Raw genomic sequence first — 14,278 nt, 5'->3', positions numbered from 1 at the left:
GGAATAGACGCATTACATTTTTTCCAATGGGGCTGTACTCACATTGGCGCAGCATGTTGCGTCTCAACCTGCGTTCGGCCCCTACACGCGCCTGTGTGAGTACAGCCCCATTGGAAAAAATGTAATGTGTCTATTACAACCGCTCGTAAGAAAGAGCCTTACCAGATAAATTCTGTGCAAATTTTTAATTGGTCTTCATTATTTATTTCTTGGAATGTCTTGCTTTTGAATTATTTGCCACCTTTGTCTGACCCTTTCCAGCTTTCAAATGGGGGTCACTGGCCCCATTTAAAAATAAATGCTCTGTAAGGTTAAAATATAATTGTTATTGCTGTCTTTCTATTCAGGCCTCTCCTATTAATATCTCAGTCTCTTATTCATATCAATGCATGGTTGCTAGGGGAATTTGGACCCTAGCAACCAAATGGCTGAAATTACAAACTGGAGAGCTGCTAAATAACTCAAAAACCACAAATAATAAAAAATGAAAACCAATTGCAAATTGTCTCAGAATATCCCTCTCTACATCATACTAACAGTTAATTTAAATGTGAATAACCCCTTTAAAGGATTATTTTCCAGTAGGTGAGACAGACAGATAAATAGATGGACAGACAAAGAGTTGCTCCTGTGCGACACCTGATAGAGCAGCAGTAATTCAGCAGAATTGCAACAAGTCTGAGCAGCCGAGGCCCCGGGCACAACAATCACTAATCCCTCCGACAATTCCTGTGCTGCTCCCAGTGGGTTCGGCGGGGGAGGGAGGGGCAACAGACTCGCTGCTGCAGAACTTGCACTCGGCAATGAATGTGTCAGTGAGTGACAGGCGGCGGATCGGCTGCACTGGGGCTGCGTTCAGTCGCTACTAAGTGTCCAGAGACAACACATTCCTTAGGAGGAGACAACTAAAGAATCATTCGCGTTCGGGGTCGCGTTTTCTTGCGCATAATTACCAACTCCCTGCAACAAGCACCGCGTAACTGCCGCCTGCAACTGGCAACGCGCAACTGGCACCGCGCAACTGCCGCCTGCAGGAACCTCCACATCACTCCAGTGCCCAGAGGAGTAAAGGTAAGTCGCACCGTCATTGGGCTGCTGAGAGCATTTACAACTTTCACTTGTTTTCAAAAACAGCCTCAGGGCTGCCGGGTTACATTGGAAGTGACTGTTCCTGATTTTGGATAATTTCACCTCAATGTGTCATTCTTCATAGGAACTCTCTCATTTCACCCTTGTGGCACGTGGATATAATTTGGAAATTGTCTATTGAATGAATACCAGTGAAGTGCAGCCTATTTGTTTATATCATTCCAGTCCAGAGAATTCTCACCCTAAATATTATTTTGTCTTTGTGTATAAAGTGTTCTCTTGTTCTCTTCATACACAACCTGCTCATTAGTGGAACCTGCCCCCTAGTAAATTTACTCATTCAAGTGTAAAGTACTTACTGTATGTAGCCTGTCATTGTGTCTTTACTCAGCTGTGCCACTAATATTAATTATTTGTGAAATATATATTCACACACACACACATATATATGTGACTCAAAATAGATAATTTATTAAACTCAAAGTATTGATCCCTCCCTTTTTTTTGTATTCTCCTGACGAAGATCCCGGTGAGGGATCGAAACGTTGGGTTTAATAAATGATCTATTTTGTTTGCATAAATTAAGTCCAGTGAGTGTCGTTATTCCTCAAACAGATACTTTACTTATTCCATTGTTGCGGGCACCCGGGCATATCTACTGTAAATACAGTGCACCTCCTGGACTTCTTTTTATATATATATATATATATAGATATATATATATATATATATATATATATATATATATTGATATATAGATATATATAGATATATATATATAGACAAATACAAGAGTCCTCTGCACTCAACCCATTATCAATATATTTAAGACATTTTGTGCTACTGCTACTGAAAAATGCCTTACCCTTTAAACAAAACAGGGATTGTTTGTCCATATATTGCAATATATTTAAGCTGAACAACTACGTCAAAGTCATCCCATATCTGGCCAGTCCTACGCTTAATTTTCATCTGATTCATTAAGAATTCTATGGTTTAATTATACATTTTATAAAAGGGACGAATACGTTTTACCTGCAACTTACTCGCTGCTTTCAAAGTAAAACTCCCAAACTTGGCTGCCCTTTTATTAGACACCAGTGGGATCACCTGACTATAGTTGGAGGGGGTGGGAGCTACAACATGGAGCTGGTCACTGCTCTTGTAGAACTATAACAAACAAGGGAAAGTTGTGCTCACCACTAGTTTTTAAAAACATTAGGCGGGGGTGCAATGAGGGTGTGACCACAAAATACATATAGTCAACTACAAGAGTCCTCTGCACTCAACCCATTATCAATATATTTAAGACAGAGACACTTTGTGCTACTGCTACTGAAAAATGCCTTACCCTTTAAACAAAACAGGGATTGTTTGTCCATATATTGCAATATATTTAAGCTGGCCAACTACGTCAAAGTCATCCCATATCTGGCCAGTCCTATGCACAAAATGTCGCTGTCTTAAATATATTGATAATGGGTTGAGTGCAGAGGAATCTTGTATTTGTCTATATGTATTTTGTGGTCACACCCTCATTGCACCCCCGCCTAATGGTTTTAAAAACTAGTGGTGAGCACAACTTTCCCTTGTTTGTTATAGTTATACAGGAGCAGTGACCAGCTCTATGTTGTAGCTCCCACCCCCTCCAACTATAGTCAGGTGATCCCACTGGTGTCTAATAAAAGGGCAGCCAAGTTTGGGAGTTTTACTTTGAAAGCAGCTAGTAAGTTGCAGGTAACACGTATTCGTCCCTTTTATAAAATGTATAATTAAACCATAGAATTCTTAATGAATCAGATAAAATTGAGCGTAGGACTGGCCAGATATGGGATGACTTTGACGTAGTTGTTCAGCTTAAATATATTGCAATATATGGACAAACAATCCCTGTGTTGTTTAAAGGGTAAGGCATTTTTCAGTAGCAGTAGCACAAAATGTCTCTGTCTTAAATATATTGATAATGGGTTGAGTGCAGAGGAATCTTGTATTTGTCTATATGTATTTTGTGGTCACACCCTCATTGCACCCCCGCCTAATGTTTTTAAAAACTAGTGGTGAGCACAACTTTCCCTTGTTTGTTAGGCTAGGGGCACACGGCGCGATTTCGCCGCGATTCTGCGCTGGGCGAGTTGTCGCTGCGTTTTTTAAGCCGAAATAGCTTTGCTAACTTTGGCGCTGGCGTCAATGCAAATCGCGGCGAAATCGCTGCGCTAATTCACACGCGGCGATTTTTTTTCTACTGTCGCCCGGAAACGCCCAGCGAGGCAACTTCGGACGACAATAGAAAACGAATCGCCGCGTGTGAATTAGCGCAGCGATTTCGCCGCGATTTGCATTGACGCCAGCGCCAAAGTTAGCAAAGCTATTTCGGCTTAAAAAACGCAGCGACAACTCGCTTAGCGCAGAATCGCGGCGAAATCGCGCCGTGTGCCCCTACCCTTACCCTTTAAACAAAACAGGGATTGTTTGTCCATATATTACAATTTAATTGTCACACTCATCCCATATCTGGCCAGTCCTACTCTCAACTTTCATCTGATTCATTAGGAATTCTATAGTTTCATTATACATTTTACACAGGGACATATATATATATATATCTAATATACATATACACGCATACAGAATGATCAGTGGCATAGTTATGGGCTGTGTGTATGTCTGCGACTGGAGTGCTTAAAGTGGTGGTTAAGTTAACTTTGAGTATGTTTTAAAATGGTTAATTCTAAACCACTTTTCAGTTGGCCTTTGTTTTTTTGTTTTTTAGCATTTTTGCAGGATTTGACTTCTTCTTCTGACTGTTTCAGATTTCAAATGGCGGTCACCCCATCTAATAAACAAATGCTCTCTAAGGCTACAAATCTATTATTATTGCTACTTTTTAATTACTTCTCTCCTATTTATATTCCAGTCTTTCATTCAAATCAATGCATGGTTGCTAGGGGAATTTGGACCCTAACAACGAAATTTCTGAAATGTCAAACTGGAGAGCTGCTGAATAAAAAGCTAAATAACTCAAAAACCACAAATAAAGAAAACCAATTGAAAATTGTCTCAGAATATCACTCTCTACATGATACTAACAGTTAATTTAAAGGTGAACAACCCCACTGCTAAATAATGTTTCTCAGGTCCCTAACAGTGATTAGGACCCCTAGAGTTGTACCAACTGTACCCCATGTTGCCTTCCCTCTCTATAGGCAGATCATTGTGCTGTTTTGTACCTTATTTGTTCAGAAATGTTCAAAATGGAACTGATCTAATAATTCACTCCTTAAATCAGTTATTGTATCACAAGAGAAACCATAAAGAGCCATAGATTAGATCCAGGTCCTGGTTCTTAGCCGATCGCTCGCAGCCTCTTTGATTGAGATGAATTCACCCAGGTCATGGTAAATCTTGTGGAAGTAAATCTAAAAAAAATGGACTTGCTGAGTAATCATTGAAGATGATTTTTTATTATTATTCAGCAAGTCCGGTTGCTTTAGATTTACTTCTAGTAGATACAGTGGCGTAAGAAGAGTGCGCCGGGCCCACCTACAAAAAAATCTTAATAGTGGCCAGATCTCTCCAATCCCCATCCTCCCGCCCACATCCCGCCTCTGCCCTGCCTACATCCCACACTGACTCCACCCACTCCCGCCTGACTTGCTTCCCGCAGCCTCGCCGGTAAGAGAGAGCGGCTGAGGAGGAGGGTTTATTTATTAGCTATAGATGGAGCAGACCCCAAAGTCTTGGCCCCCCTGCAACTGTGGGGTCTTCTTTCTCTATAGTTACCCCACTGACTAGTAGTGATAGGCAAATTTATTCACCAGGCACTATTTGCAGCAAATTTGCGTGTTTCGCAAATAAATTCACAAATAAATTCACAAATTTGCTGCGAAAATTCCCAGCCTTTAAAGGTTTTTATTATTATTTTTTTCCGGTGCTGGCATCAATTTGGACGCTGGTGTCAATTAAATAGACGCCCATTGGCTTTCATGTGGGTCAAAAGTCGATGGTGTCGGAATTCGCGTTTCACTAACTGTCTGCGAGTTAAAGAAATACTAATATTCCCTGTGTATCCCCAAAGCTGTGACACTGGGAATGGAAAGGAGTCTGTCTTTTATACTCGCTGGGACCCAAACCTCCAGTGCAAAGTAAATAGACTGCATCACGTTTCATTCTAAAGGCACATCAGCTGCTCCCATATGTATGTCCCTTCACTGGCTCCCAATCTCTTCTAGAATCAAATTCAAATTACTTACACTCACACTCAAGGCCCTTAATAATGAAACCCCTCCCTATATTTCATCTCTAATCTCCAAATACTCTCCTTCTCACAACCTTCTCTCTGCTTCTGATCTTCTCTCACTTCTCCTCTGATCACTTCTGCCCATTCTCACCTACACGACTTCTCTCAGGCTTCTGCTTTTCTCTGGAAATCTCTGTCTCCAACTGTCAGACTTTCTCCTTCCTTCCAAACTTTCAAGCGCTCCTTAAAGACCCACCTGTTTAAAGAGGCCTATTCGTTGTACCTTAATTAATCAATCATTGCTGTATCAAAAATGACAAAGTGTTTATATAATCCTAATGTCTCAATTGTACCCTAACCTTTTAGTTTGTAAACTCTAATCTCTAGGTCCTTCTAACCCTATTGTACTCTGTAATCCTTGTCTGTTATCCACCATTATTCCCTGTTTGCTATAACTGCAGTAAAGCACTGCGTATCTTGACAGCGCTATATAAATACAGTAAATGATGATGATGATGTTAAGCTGAGGCAAACTGTATGGCAACATCTACATATATTTGTAAATATGAATCTGCCCTTTGCACTGAATGGTATATTTTCTTGCATTTCCTACTAGAGTCTCTAACCAGATTCCCCTCCCTTATTTATATCGGTTAATCACAATATTCATGGGAGAGAGGCCATAGATTGCTTAAGGGCCTGCCAGAAATGCAGCTTCTCAGGAAAATTTCTATTCAGAAAAATCAAAAGCGTGAAAATGGGATTTGTGTAGAGTCACGAGTGAGAAACGCAGCCAGGCCTGGAGCCATTGGATAATGATACAACCTGGGAAACTATTGTTTTTGCAGGTCAATTATCCATCAGAATCATTTTTCGGACATTAATGCAATTTAGTTATATTTTGGCATGATTGTGTGCCTTTAACTTACAGCAGCTCAGGGCAAAGAGCAACAAAGTAGTCAGGTCCATTCACTATGTATGGCAGTGAAGGGGTTAAAGAGGTGGTTCAACTTTAAGTTAACTTTTAGTCTGTTATAGAATGGCCAATTCTAAGCAACTTTTCCATTGGTCTTCATTATTTATTTTCTATAGTTTCTGAATTATTTTCCTTCTCATTTCCTTATTTTCTTTCCAGCTTTCAAACGGGGGTCACTGACCCCATCTAAAAACAAATGCTCTATAAGGCTACACATTTATTATTTTTATTGTTACTTTTTATTACTCCTCTTTCTATTCAGGCCTCTCCTATTCATATTCCAGTCTCTTATTCGAATCAGTGCATGGTTGCTAGGGGAATTTGAACCATACCTCCCAATTGTCCCGTTTTCAGCGGGACAGTCCCTCTTTTGACAGCTCAACCCCCAGTCAAGGGTTTGTACTAGAAAGTCCTGATTTTCTCTGTACTGAACAGCTAAAAAAAAAAGAAACAATGTTTATAACGTAATTGGCTTTTGGCAAAGAGACAGGTTCACATAAGATACTTTGTAACAATTTTGAGATAAGCAAATAAGTAATTGTTACAATTTAGATAAGGAGGTCCCTTGGGAAATGTTAGACTCACAGCTTAAAGGCCAATTCACCTTCATTAGCAAAACTGTAATAACTGGAAAAAAACCACAGAAATATAACCAGCCAAATTTAGTAAAATGAATATGGTAATTAGGGGGGGTGGCCAAAAAATGGGCATGGTCAAAAAATATTGCTGCGCTAAACACTGCAATTTTTTTTGTCCCTCTTTTTATTTCCAAAATGTTGAAAGGTATGTTTGGACCCTAGCAACCAGATGGCTGAAATTACAAACTGGAGAGCTGCTGAATAAAAAGCTAAATAAGTCAAAAAACACAAATAATAAAAAAATGAAGACCAGTTGCAAATTGTCTCAGAATATCCCTCTCTACATCATACTGAATGTTTACTCAAAGGTGAACAACTCCTTTAGTTAGTGACAGAATGAGGTTTATTTAAACAAAGATATATTATCAGTATGCTTTTGGGCTGTGGAAGATAAACCCAGGGTCAGACTTACTGGGGCACCGGGAGAAATCCTGCTGGATCCTGTTATTAGTAGATCTCCTGGGCTCATCAGAGGCGGCTGGGTGGGTGGCCCCTTGGGGTGTTCTGTTGGGCGTGAGTTACCCCAGTTGGACACTGGAGAATGGGGCCCAGGACATTCTATAAAAGTGTCCCACCGTGTTATACAGCTAAAGCACACGAGTGAGGGTGGGAGCTGGTAACAATGATAATAATGATTTTATTTGCAAGAACTCTGTGCTATTTTGGCTGCTGGGATGACACACCAGATAGTGGTTAATGCCAGACTGCAAGGTCAGTAGGACAGACACAAGCTACAAAGCTACCGTATGCTGATCTCTGGGATACAGCTGACTAAGGGTTAATATTTAAAGTATCTCAGGGACACCTCAGAAAACTGCCAGTAAGTGTATAGGAACCCTCTGTCCTGCTGTCTGTCCTTGTCTGTGTGCCGATCCACAGTCCCTCTTTATTAGGTCACAGGGCCAACATTAGAAATCAACATCTTCTGGGCCCCCTGGGTCCTGCCCACCCCAAGCCCCACAGATCCCCCCTACCCCACACCACAGTAAAAAGGCCACACAGACTTCGGGAGGGGGCCTAGCTTTACCTAATCTCAAACTCTACTTCCTTGCGGCCCAGCTGGTTTATGCCCACTGGTGGATTGTCCCTGATAGAAGCAACTCAGCGGTGGTGCTAGAGGCAGCAGTAATAGGCTCCTTTGAGGCCCTTGCCAAACTTCCTTACCGAGGTGTCTCCCCATATCACGTGACCACTACCCCTATGCAAACGGTGGTGAAAGCATTTCAGAAATCCATAGAACTTGTTCGAGGAACCTCCACCGCCTGGTCCCCCCATGCCCCGCTATGGGGTAATAATCACCTCCCTCATTTACGCTCCCTCCCAGACATCGCCCGGTGGGCACAGATTGGGATTAAAACTCTTGGTGATATCGTCTCCGGGGGTGACTGTAAGAGCTTTGCCACAATCCAACAGGAATTCCATCCCCATCCAGATATGTTGTTTCGGTATTTCCAATTACGTCATGCTTTCAATGTGCAATTTCCAACAAAGCCTGTGGATTTAAAGGTGTCGTCTCTTGAGACCTACCTGCACAGGTTAGACTTACCAAAACCATTATCCTGGTTCTATACGATGCTAACTACCGCGGGTCCCTCTCCCCTTGAAAGGGTTAAGGGCAAATGGCAAGCAGACATACCTGACTTGGATGATGAAAAATGGAAGGACGCACTACAACTTGTACCAGCGCTATCAATATCTATGAGGGACAGGCTTATACAAGTTAAATTTTTGAATAGAGTTTACTTAACCCCATATCGCCTGGCTAAGATATATGGTACGGTCTCGGACCTGTGCCCTAAGTGCAGGGTGGAATCTGGTACTCTGTTTCATGTATTCTGGTCCTGTCCAATAATTCAGGGTTTTTGGAGTGCAGTCCTCCAATACTTGAATGAAAAGCTTGCACTCCCCAGTATACGTGCGCCAGAAACCTGTCTGTTGGGGATTATTGGGGATCTGCAGCTGCGCCCATGTACTAGATTATGTTATTTGCAGCTCCTGTATTATGCTAAGAAAGCTATATTGATGCACTGGAAATCGCTCAACCCTCCCACATTGCAATATTGGAAAACTCTGGTAAATGACTCTCTCTCGAATCAGAAACTGACCTATCTGTCGAGAGGGTGCCCCGCGAAATTTGAAGCGATCTGGGGTACTTGGTTGACTGTCCAAGATGGTTGAAAGCCTATACACTACTTTGTTGGATGTATCATCTTATACCTTACCTCCCCTCCCCTCTTTCTTTCTTACCTTTCTTTCTTTTCTTTCTCTTTATTGTTCTTAACTGTGTTATGTTTAAAACTCAAAATAAAAACTTTAAAAAAAAAAAAAAGGCCACACAGAGATCAGTGATAAAAATGGTAAACCCCCCACACACAACTTATAAAAGTCATTGATGGTCATTGATGGCGCCAGGGCCCTCCATAAAAGTTTTTTTTAAAAAAAAAATATTGGCAACCCCCCTTACAAGTTAAACAGAAACATTGGGGCCCCAGAAAAACCTTGGTGGCAGGGGCCTAAAGAGTATTAAAATAATAAATAAGAGGCCAGGGGATTAATAAAATAAAATAAAACACATTGTTGTTCAGTAGAAGTGAACTTGTGGCTTCAGAACTTCAGCTTTGGCTCCTTTCGTGGCTTTGGGATTTCGACTCTTCAGACATCAGCGGTTCGGCATGACTTCAGCGCTGTCAAGGGGGGCCGGCAATTTCAAAAAGTGGAGCACAGCTGGGTCCCCCTTTAGGCCCGGTACAACAACACCCCCTGTACCCCCCTTATGGCGTCCCTGTTAGGTCACTTACACGCTGATGCCACCACAAGCCCCCCAGCTTTATCTCGAGTGAGACTAGAGAATAATAAGTATGACATCACTGGGGGATGAAACGCTCTGTGACATCATGACAATGACCCTTGACGGGTGCAGGTTTGTGATATTGGGCCCTTTTATGCTACAGACAGCAGTGAGAAGCAAGGGAAAAGCAACTGGCAAATCACTCAGCCGTGTGTGTGTAATTGCCACTATGTGCCCAGTGAATGCCCCTGTGTGTCAGTGTATGTCCCCTGTGTGTGTCAGTGTATGTCCCCTGTGTGTCAGTGTATGTTCCCTGTGTGCCAGTGTATGTCCCCTGTGTGTGCCAGTGTATATCCCCTGTGTGCCAGTGTATGTCCCCTATGTGCCAATGTATGTCCCCTATGTGCCAGTGAATGCCCAGTGAATGTCCCCTGTGTGCCAGTGTATTACCCCTGTGTGTGCCAGTGTATGTCCTCCGTGTGCCAGTGTATTACCCCCATGTGCCAGTATATGCCCCCCTGTGTGTGCCAGTATATGCCCCCTGTGTGTGCCAGTGTATTACCCCTGTGTGTGTCAGTGTATTACCCCCATGTGCCAGTATATGCCCCCCTGTGTGTGCCAGTATATGCCCCCCTGTGTGTGCCAGTGTATTACCCCTGTGTGCCAGTGTATGCCCAGTGTGCCCACAATCCCATGCTGCCCCTGTCAATTTCAGTTAATAAAACCTCCTCGCTGGGACTGCCGCCAGCACTGAGTCTGTGGAATTTTATTCACCAAACAATTACGGCTTTATCATTTCCGTTCTGTTATCTTAATGAACCTAAACTGCCCGTTAATTATTTTCCTTGTGAAGTTAACGCAGTTATTAATTTGTCTTTGTTCCTTTTCCCTTCACTGGAATTTCTCATTATAAAGTCTGAACTGACGTTTTCTTGATATAAATGGTTTACAATCAAACGTTTATTCACTGGATTTCCCAGAAAATGTTGGGTCGAAGTAAATCATCCCCATTGGTTTTTCTGCCCCTGGAGCCTTTCATGTAAACAGGCCCGGATTTGTGGAAAGGCCACCTAGGCCCGGGCCTAGGGCGGCAGGATTTAGGGGGGCGGCATGTTGCCCAACCACACCCACATTGGTTCAAAAACACTGGGAATGGGCTGGAGATACAATTATTTTTTAAATTTCCCATGCACAATCCCCATTGCTCCAGTAAAGATGATGAAAATTTGCACGAATAAAGGGGAAGGGACAGGGGCAACAAACATCAGTGGGCCTAGGGGCGTCCGCTATGTAAATCCGGCCCTGCATGTAAATTCTTCTGAATGAGAGCAGCCACATTGTCTTTTATTTGATCAAACAGTTAAACCTCATCCAATCACTGAAACAGTTACTGTCAGGGTCAAATTATATTGAGAAATTGCAGCTTTTATATCTACGTCTCTCAGACATGGGAGCGCCCAGGTGTATCTGGCAAGAAACACACAGTATGAAATATGTGTTACCTTTAATATTCATCAATGAGCAAATGATGTTTATTTTATCCCCATAATCCCAAACTATAACAGAACATTCTGTCCCAGTGGCTGCACAGATCCTATCTGATCCCCATTGTAAGCAGCAGTCCTGTCCTGCTTTATGGCAGCTGAGATTCTAGCTATCTGTATAACAGATCCTATCTGATCCCCATAATAAACAGAAGTGAAAAACGATTTTCAGGTGAAAAATAAACTCAGAATTTTTCCCGGTTGCCGGCCAGATTTTAGCCCTTGGAAACTGGGAAGATGTTTTCAGCAAATAATTTGACGGAAGTACCCCTTCCACCTAAAATCCCCCAATCTGCATCGATCCTGAACCTGATTTGCTCCTGTCCCACCCCCAATCCAGGGCTGCCATTAGAAATGACGGGGCCTCGTACAACAACATTTTCGTGGCCCCCTGGTAGCCCCGCCCACCCTGGTGCCACAGCCCCGCCCCAGATCCCGCCCACTTCACATCCCAGTTAAAAGACTACACAGACATCAGCGCTAAAAATTAACCCCCCACACACACACACACAAGTTATAAAAAGCTATTGGTGGTCAGGGCCCCCTTATAAGTTTTAAAAAAAAAAAACATTGGCGCCAGGGCCCCCCATAAAAGTTTTTTTTAAAAAAAACATTGGCACCAGGGCCCCCCATACAAGTTAAAAAATTGGGGCCCCCAAAAAGTTCTTTTTTAAAAAAAACATTGGTGACAGGGGCCTGTAGAATATTAAAATAATACATTGATGGCCAGGGGATTAAAAAAAAAAAAAAAAAAAAAAACACAAATTGGTGTTCAGTAGAATTGAACTTGTGGCTTCAAGACTTCAACTTCACCTCCTTTCGTGACTTAGGGTCTTTTCGACGCTTCAGGACTTAAATTTCGGGTATTTTCGTGACTTTGGGTCTTTTTGCTGCTTCGGGACTTGGGCTGTTCGGCTTTTCGTCACTTCCACATTTTTGGCTGTTCGGGACTCAAAAATGGCCGCTCTTTCAAAAGTGCAGCGCTGCCGGGCCCCATTTCATGCCTGGGACACTTGTCATCCCCCCCCCCTGATGGCGGCCCTGCCCCAATCTACCAAGCCCAGAACCCTTTCCCCACTATTGCCCCTCTTACAATTAAAGGGGTTATTCACCTTTCAATTAACTTTCTGTATTTTGTAGTGACAGGGGCGTAACTATAGAGGAAGCAGACCCTGCAGTTGCAGGGGGGCCCAGGAGTGTAGGGGGCCCAGTGAGACCCTAATTAATTAGCAATTTTAATATATCTTGGTAAAATAGGCCAACTTATAAATATTTTGGGGCCCTAAATTGAATTTGCTATGGGGCCCAGTAACAACTAGTTACGCCACTGTGTAGTGATATTCTAAGACCATTTCCAACTGGGTTTAATTTTTTATTATTAGTGTGTTTTTTTTTAATTATTTCATTTTTTGTTACCCCATTCAGCAGCTGAACTAAAGAAATCCCCAGTTTACACGGGAGCAGGCAGTGGACACTCAGACACCAGCAAGTCAAACATCTGTGAATAAGGGTTAGAGATGAAAAGGGCTCAGTATAAAAAACAATATTTATCTCTGGTCAGTGTAACACAAGGGACCCCAGATATTGTGCTCTGCTCCATGCGATGGGGTTACTAATAGAAACAGCAGTTAAATAATGGAATATCTGCAGTTTAGAATTACAGAATAGAACTAAGACTGATTAGTGCATTAGCTGAAATCTGTAGAGAAATTAAAAATTTTTGTGTTTCATTTTGCTTAGTATCTCCTACATAATGTCTGCAGTGATTCTCAGCACTCAGAGGCTCCAATCTGAAAGCCATTCCTGATGGGACTAATAATATACTAACATACAATTACTCTCCCGTAATGGAAGTCATTAACTTCCAACAGGTTCTGTGAGATCCCAGTCACAACCACAGTGTGGGCAAAACTAATTAAGCCTCATTAAACAAACGCAGGCAATTACGTAATGGGGAAACAAAATGGGGGTCACTTCGCCAGTGACATTGCTAAATAGACTGAATAGAAGTGTTTCATGATAATTGCCTTTTAGAGACAAACACATTTCCTTTAATGTCGCTAAGGTTCTGAGTTGACGTAAAAAGAATCTATAAATATCAGTCAGCCACATGCAAGGGAGTTAATTCTGGTTACTGCACTATACTCAGTATATGCTGGGATTTTGGACTGTGACTGTGGGATAGCAGGTATAGTAGGGAGAGATGGTGTCTATAGTAACAGTGGATAATAGTCTCTGGGAAGGGAGTGTGACTGTGGGATAGCAGGTATAGTAGGGAGAGATGGTGCCTATAGTAACAGTGGATAATAGTCTCTGGGAAGGGAGTGTGACTGTGGGATAGCAGGTATAGTAGGGAGAGATGGTGTCTATAGTAACAGTGGATAATAGTCTCTGGGAAGGGAGTGTGACTGTGGGATAGCAGGTATAGTAGGGAGAGATGGTGTCTATAGTAACAGTGGATAATAGTCTCTGGGAAGGGAGTGTGACTGTGGGATAGCAGGTATAGTAGGGAGAGATGGTGTCTATAGTAACAGTGGATAATAATCTCTGGGAAGGGAGTGTGACTGTGGGATAGCAGGTATAGTAGGGAGAGATGGTACCTATAGTAACAGTGGATAATAGTCTCTGGGAAGGGAGTGTGACTGTGGGATAGTAGGTATAGTAGGGAGAGATAGTGCCTATAGTAACAGTGGATAATAGTCTCTGGGAAGGGAGTGTGACTGTGGGATAGCAGGTATAGTAGGGAGAGATGTGTCTATAGTAACAGTGGATAATAGTCTCTGGGAAGGGAGTGTGACTGTGGGATAGCAGGTATAGCAGGGAGAGATGGTGCCTATAGTAACAGTGGATAATAGTCTCTGGGAAGGGAGTGTGACTGTGGGATAGCAGGTATAGTAGGGAGAGATGGTGCCTATAGTAACAGTGGATAATAGTCTCTGGGAAGGGAGTGTGACTGTGGGATCCTACAAAGAAATGGATCAACTAATGGACCAAATTGTAACAGAA

General features: G+C 42.5%; 1 protein-coding gene across 1 annotated transcript in view; it reads left to right on the top strand.

Moving 5' to 3' along the window:
• Positions 1-645: 645 nt before the first annotated feature.
• Positions 646-14,278, top strand: part of p2ry6.L (pyrimidinergic receptor P2Y, G-protein coupled, 6 L homeolog) — a 35,366-nt gene continuing 21,733 nt past the window's right edge. Inside the window, exon 1 of the mRNA XM_041582835.1 lies at positions 646-1,071. The gene's annotated coding sequence lies outside the window, so the exon portion shown is untranslated. The remainder of the gene's footprint in view (positions 1,072-14,278) is intronic.

Source organism: Xenopus laevis, chromosome 2L (genome assembly GCF_017654675.1).
Source record: "Xenopus laevis strain J_2021 chromosome 2L, Xenopus_laevis_v10.1, whole genome shotgun sequence".
Taxonomy (NCBI): domain Eukaryota; kingdom Metazoa; phylum Chordata; class Amphibia; order Anura; family Pipidae; genus Xenopus; species Xenopus laevis.
The sequence above is the reverse complement of the archived record's forward strand: the minus strand, read 5'-3'. Positions and strand labels throughout refer to the sequence as shown.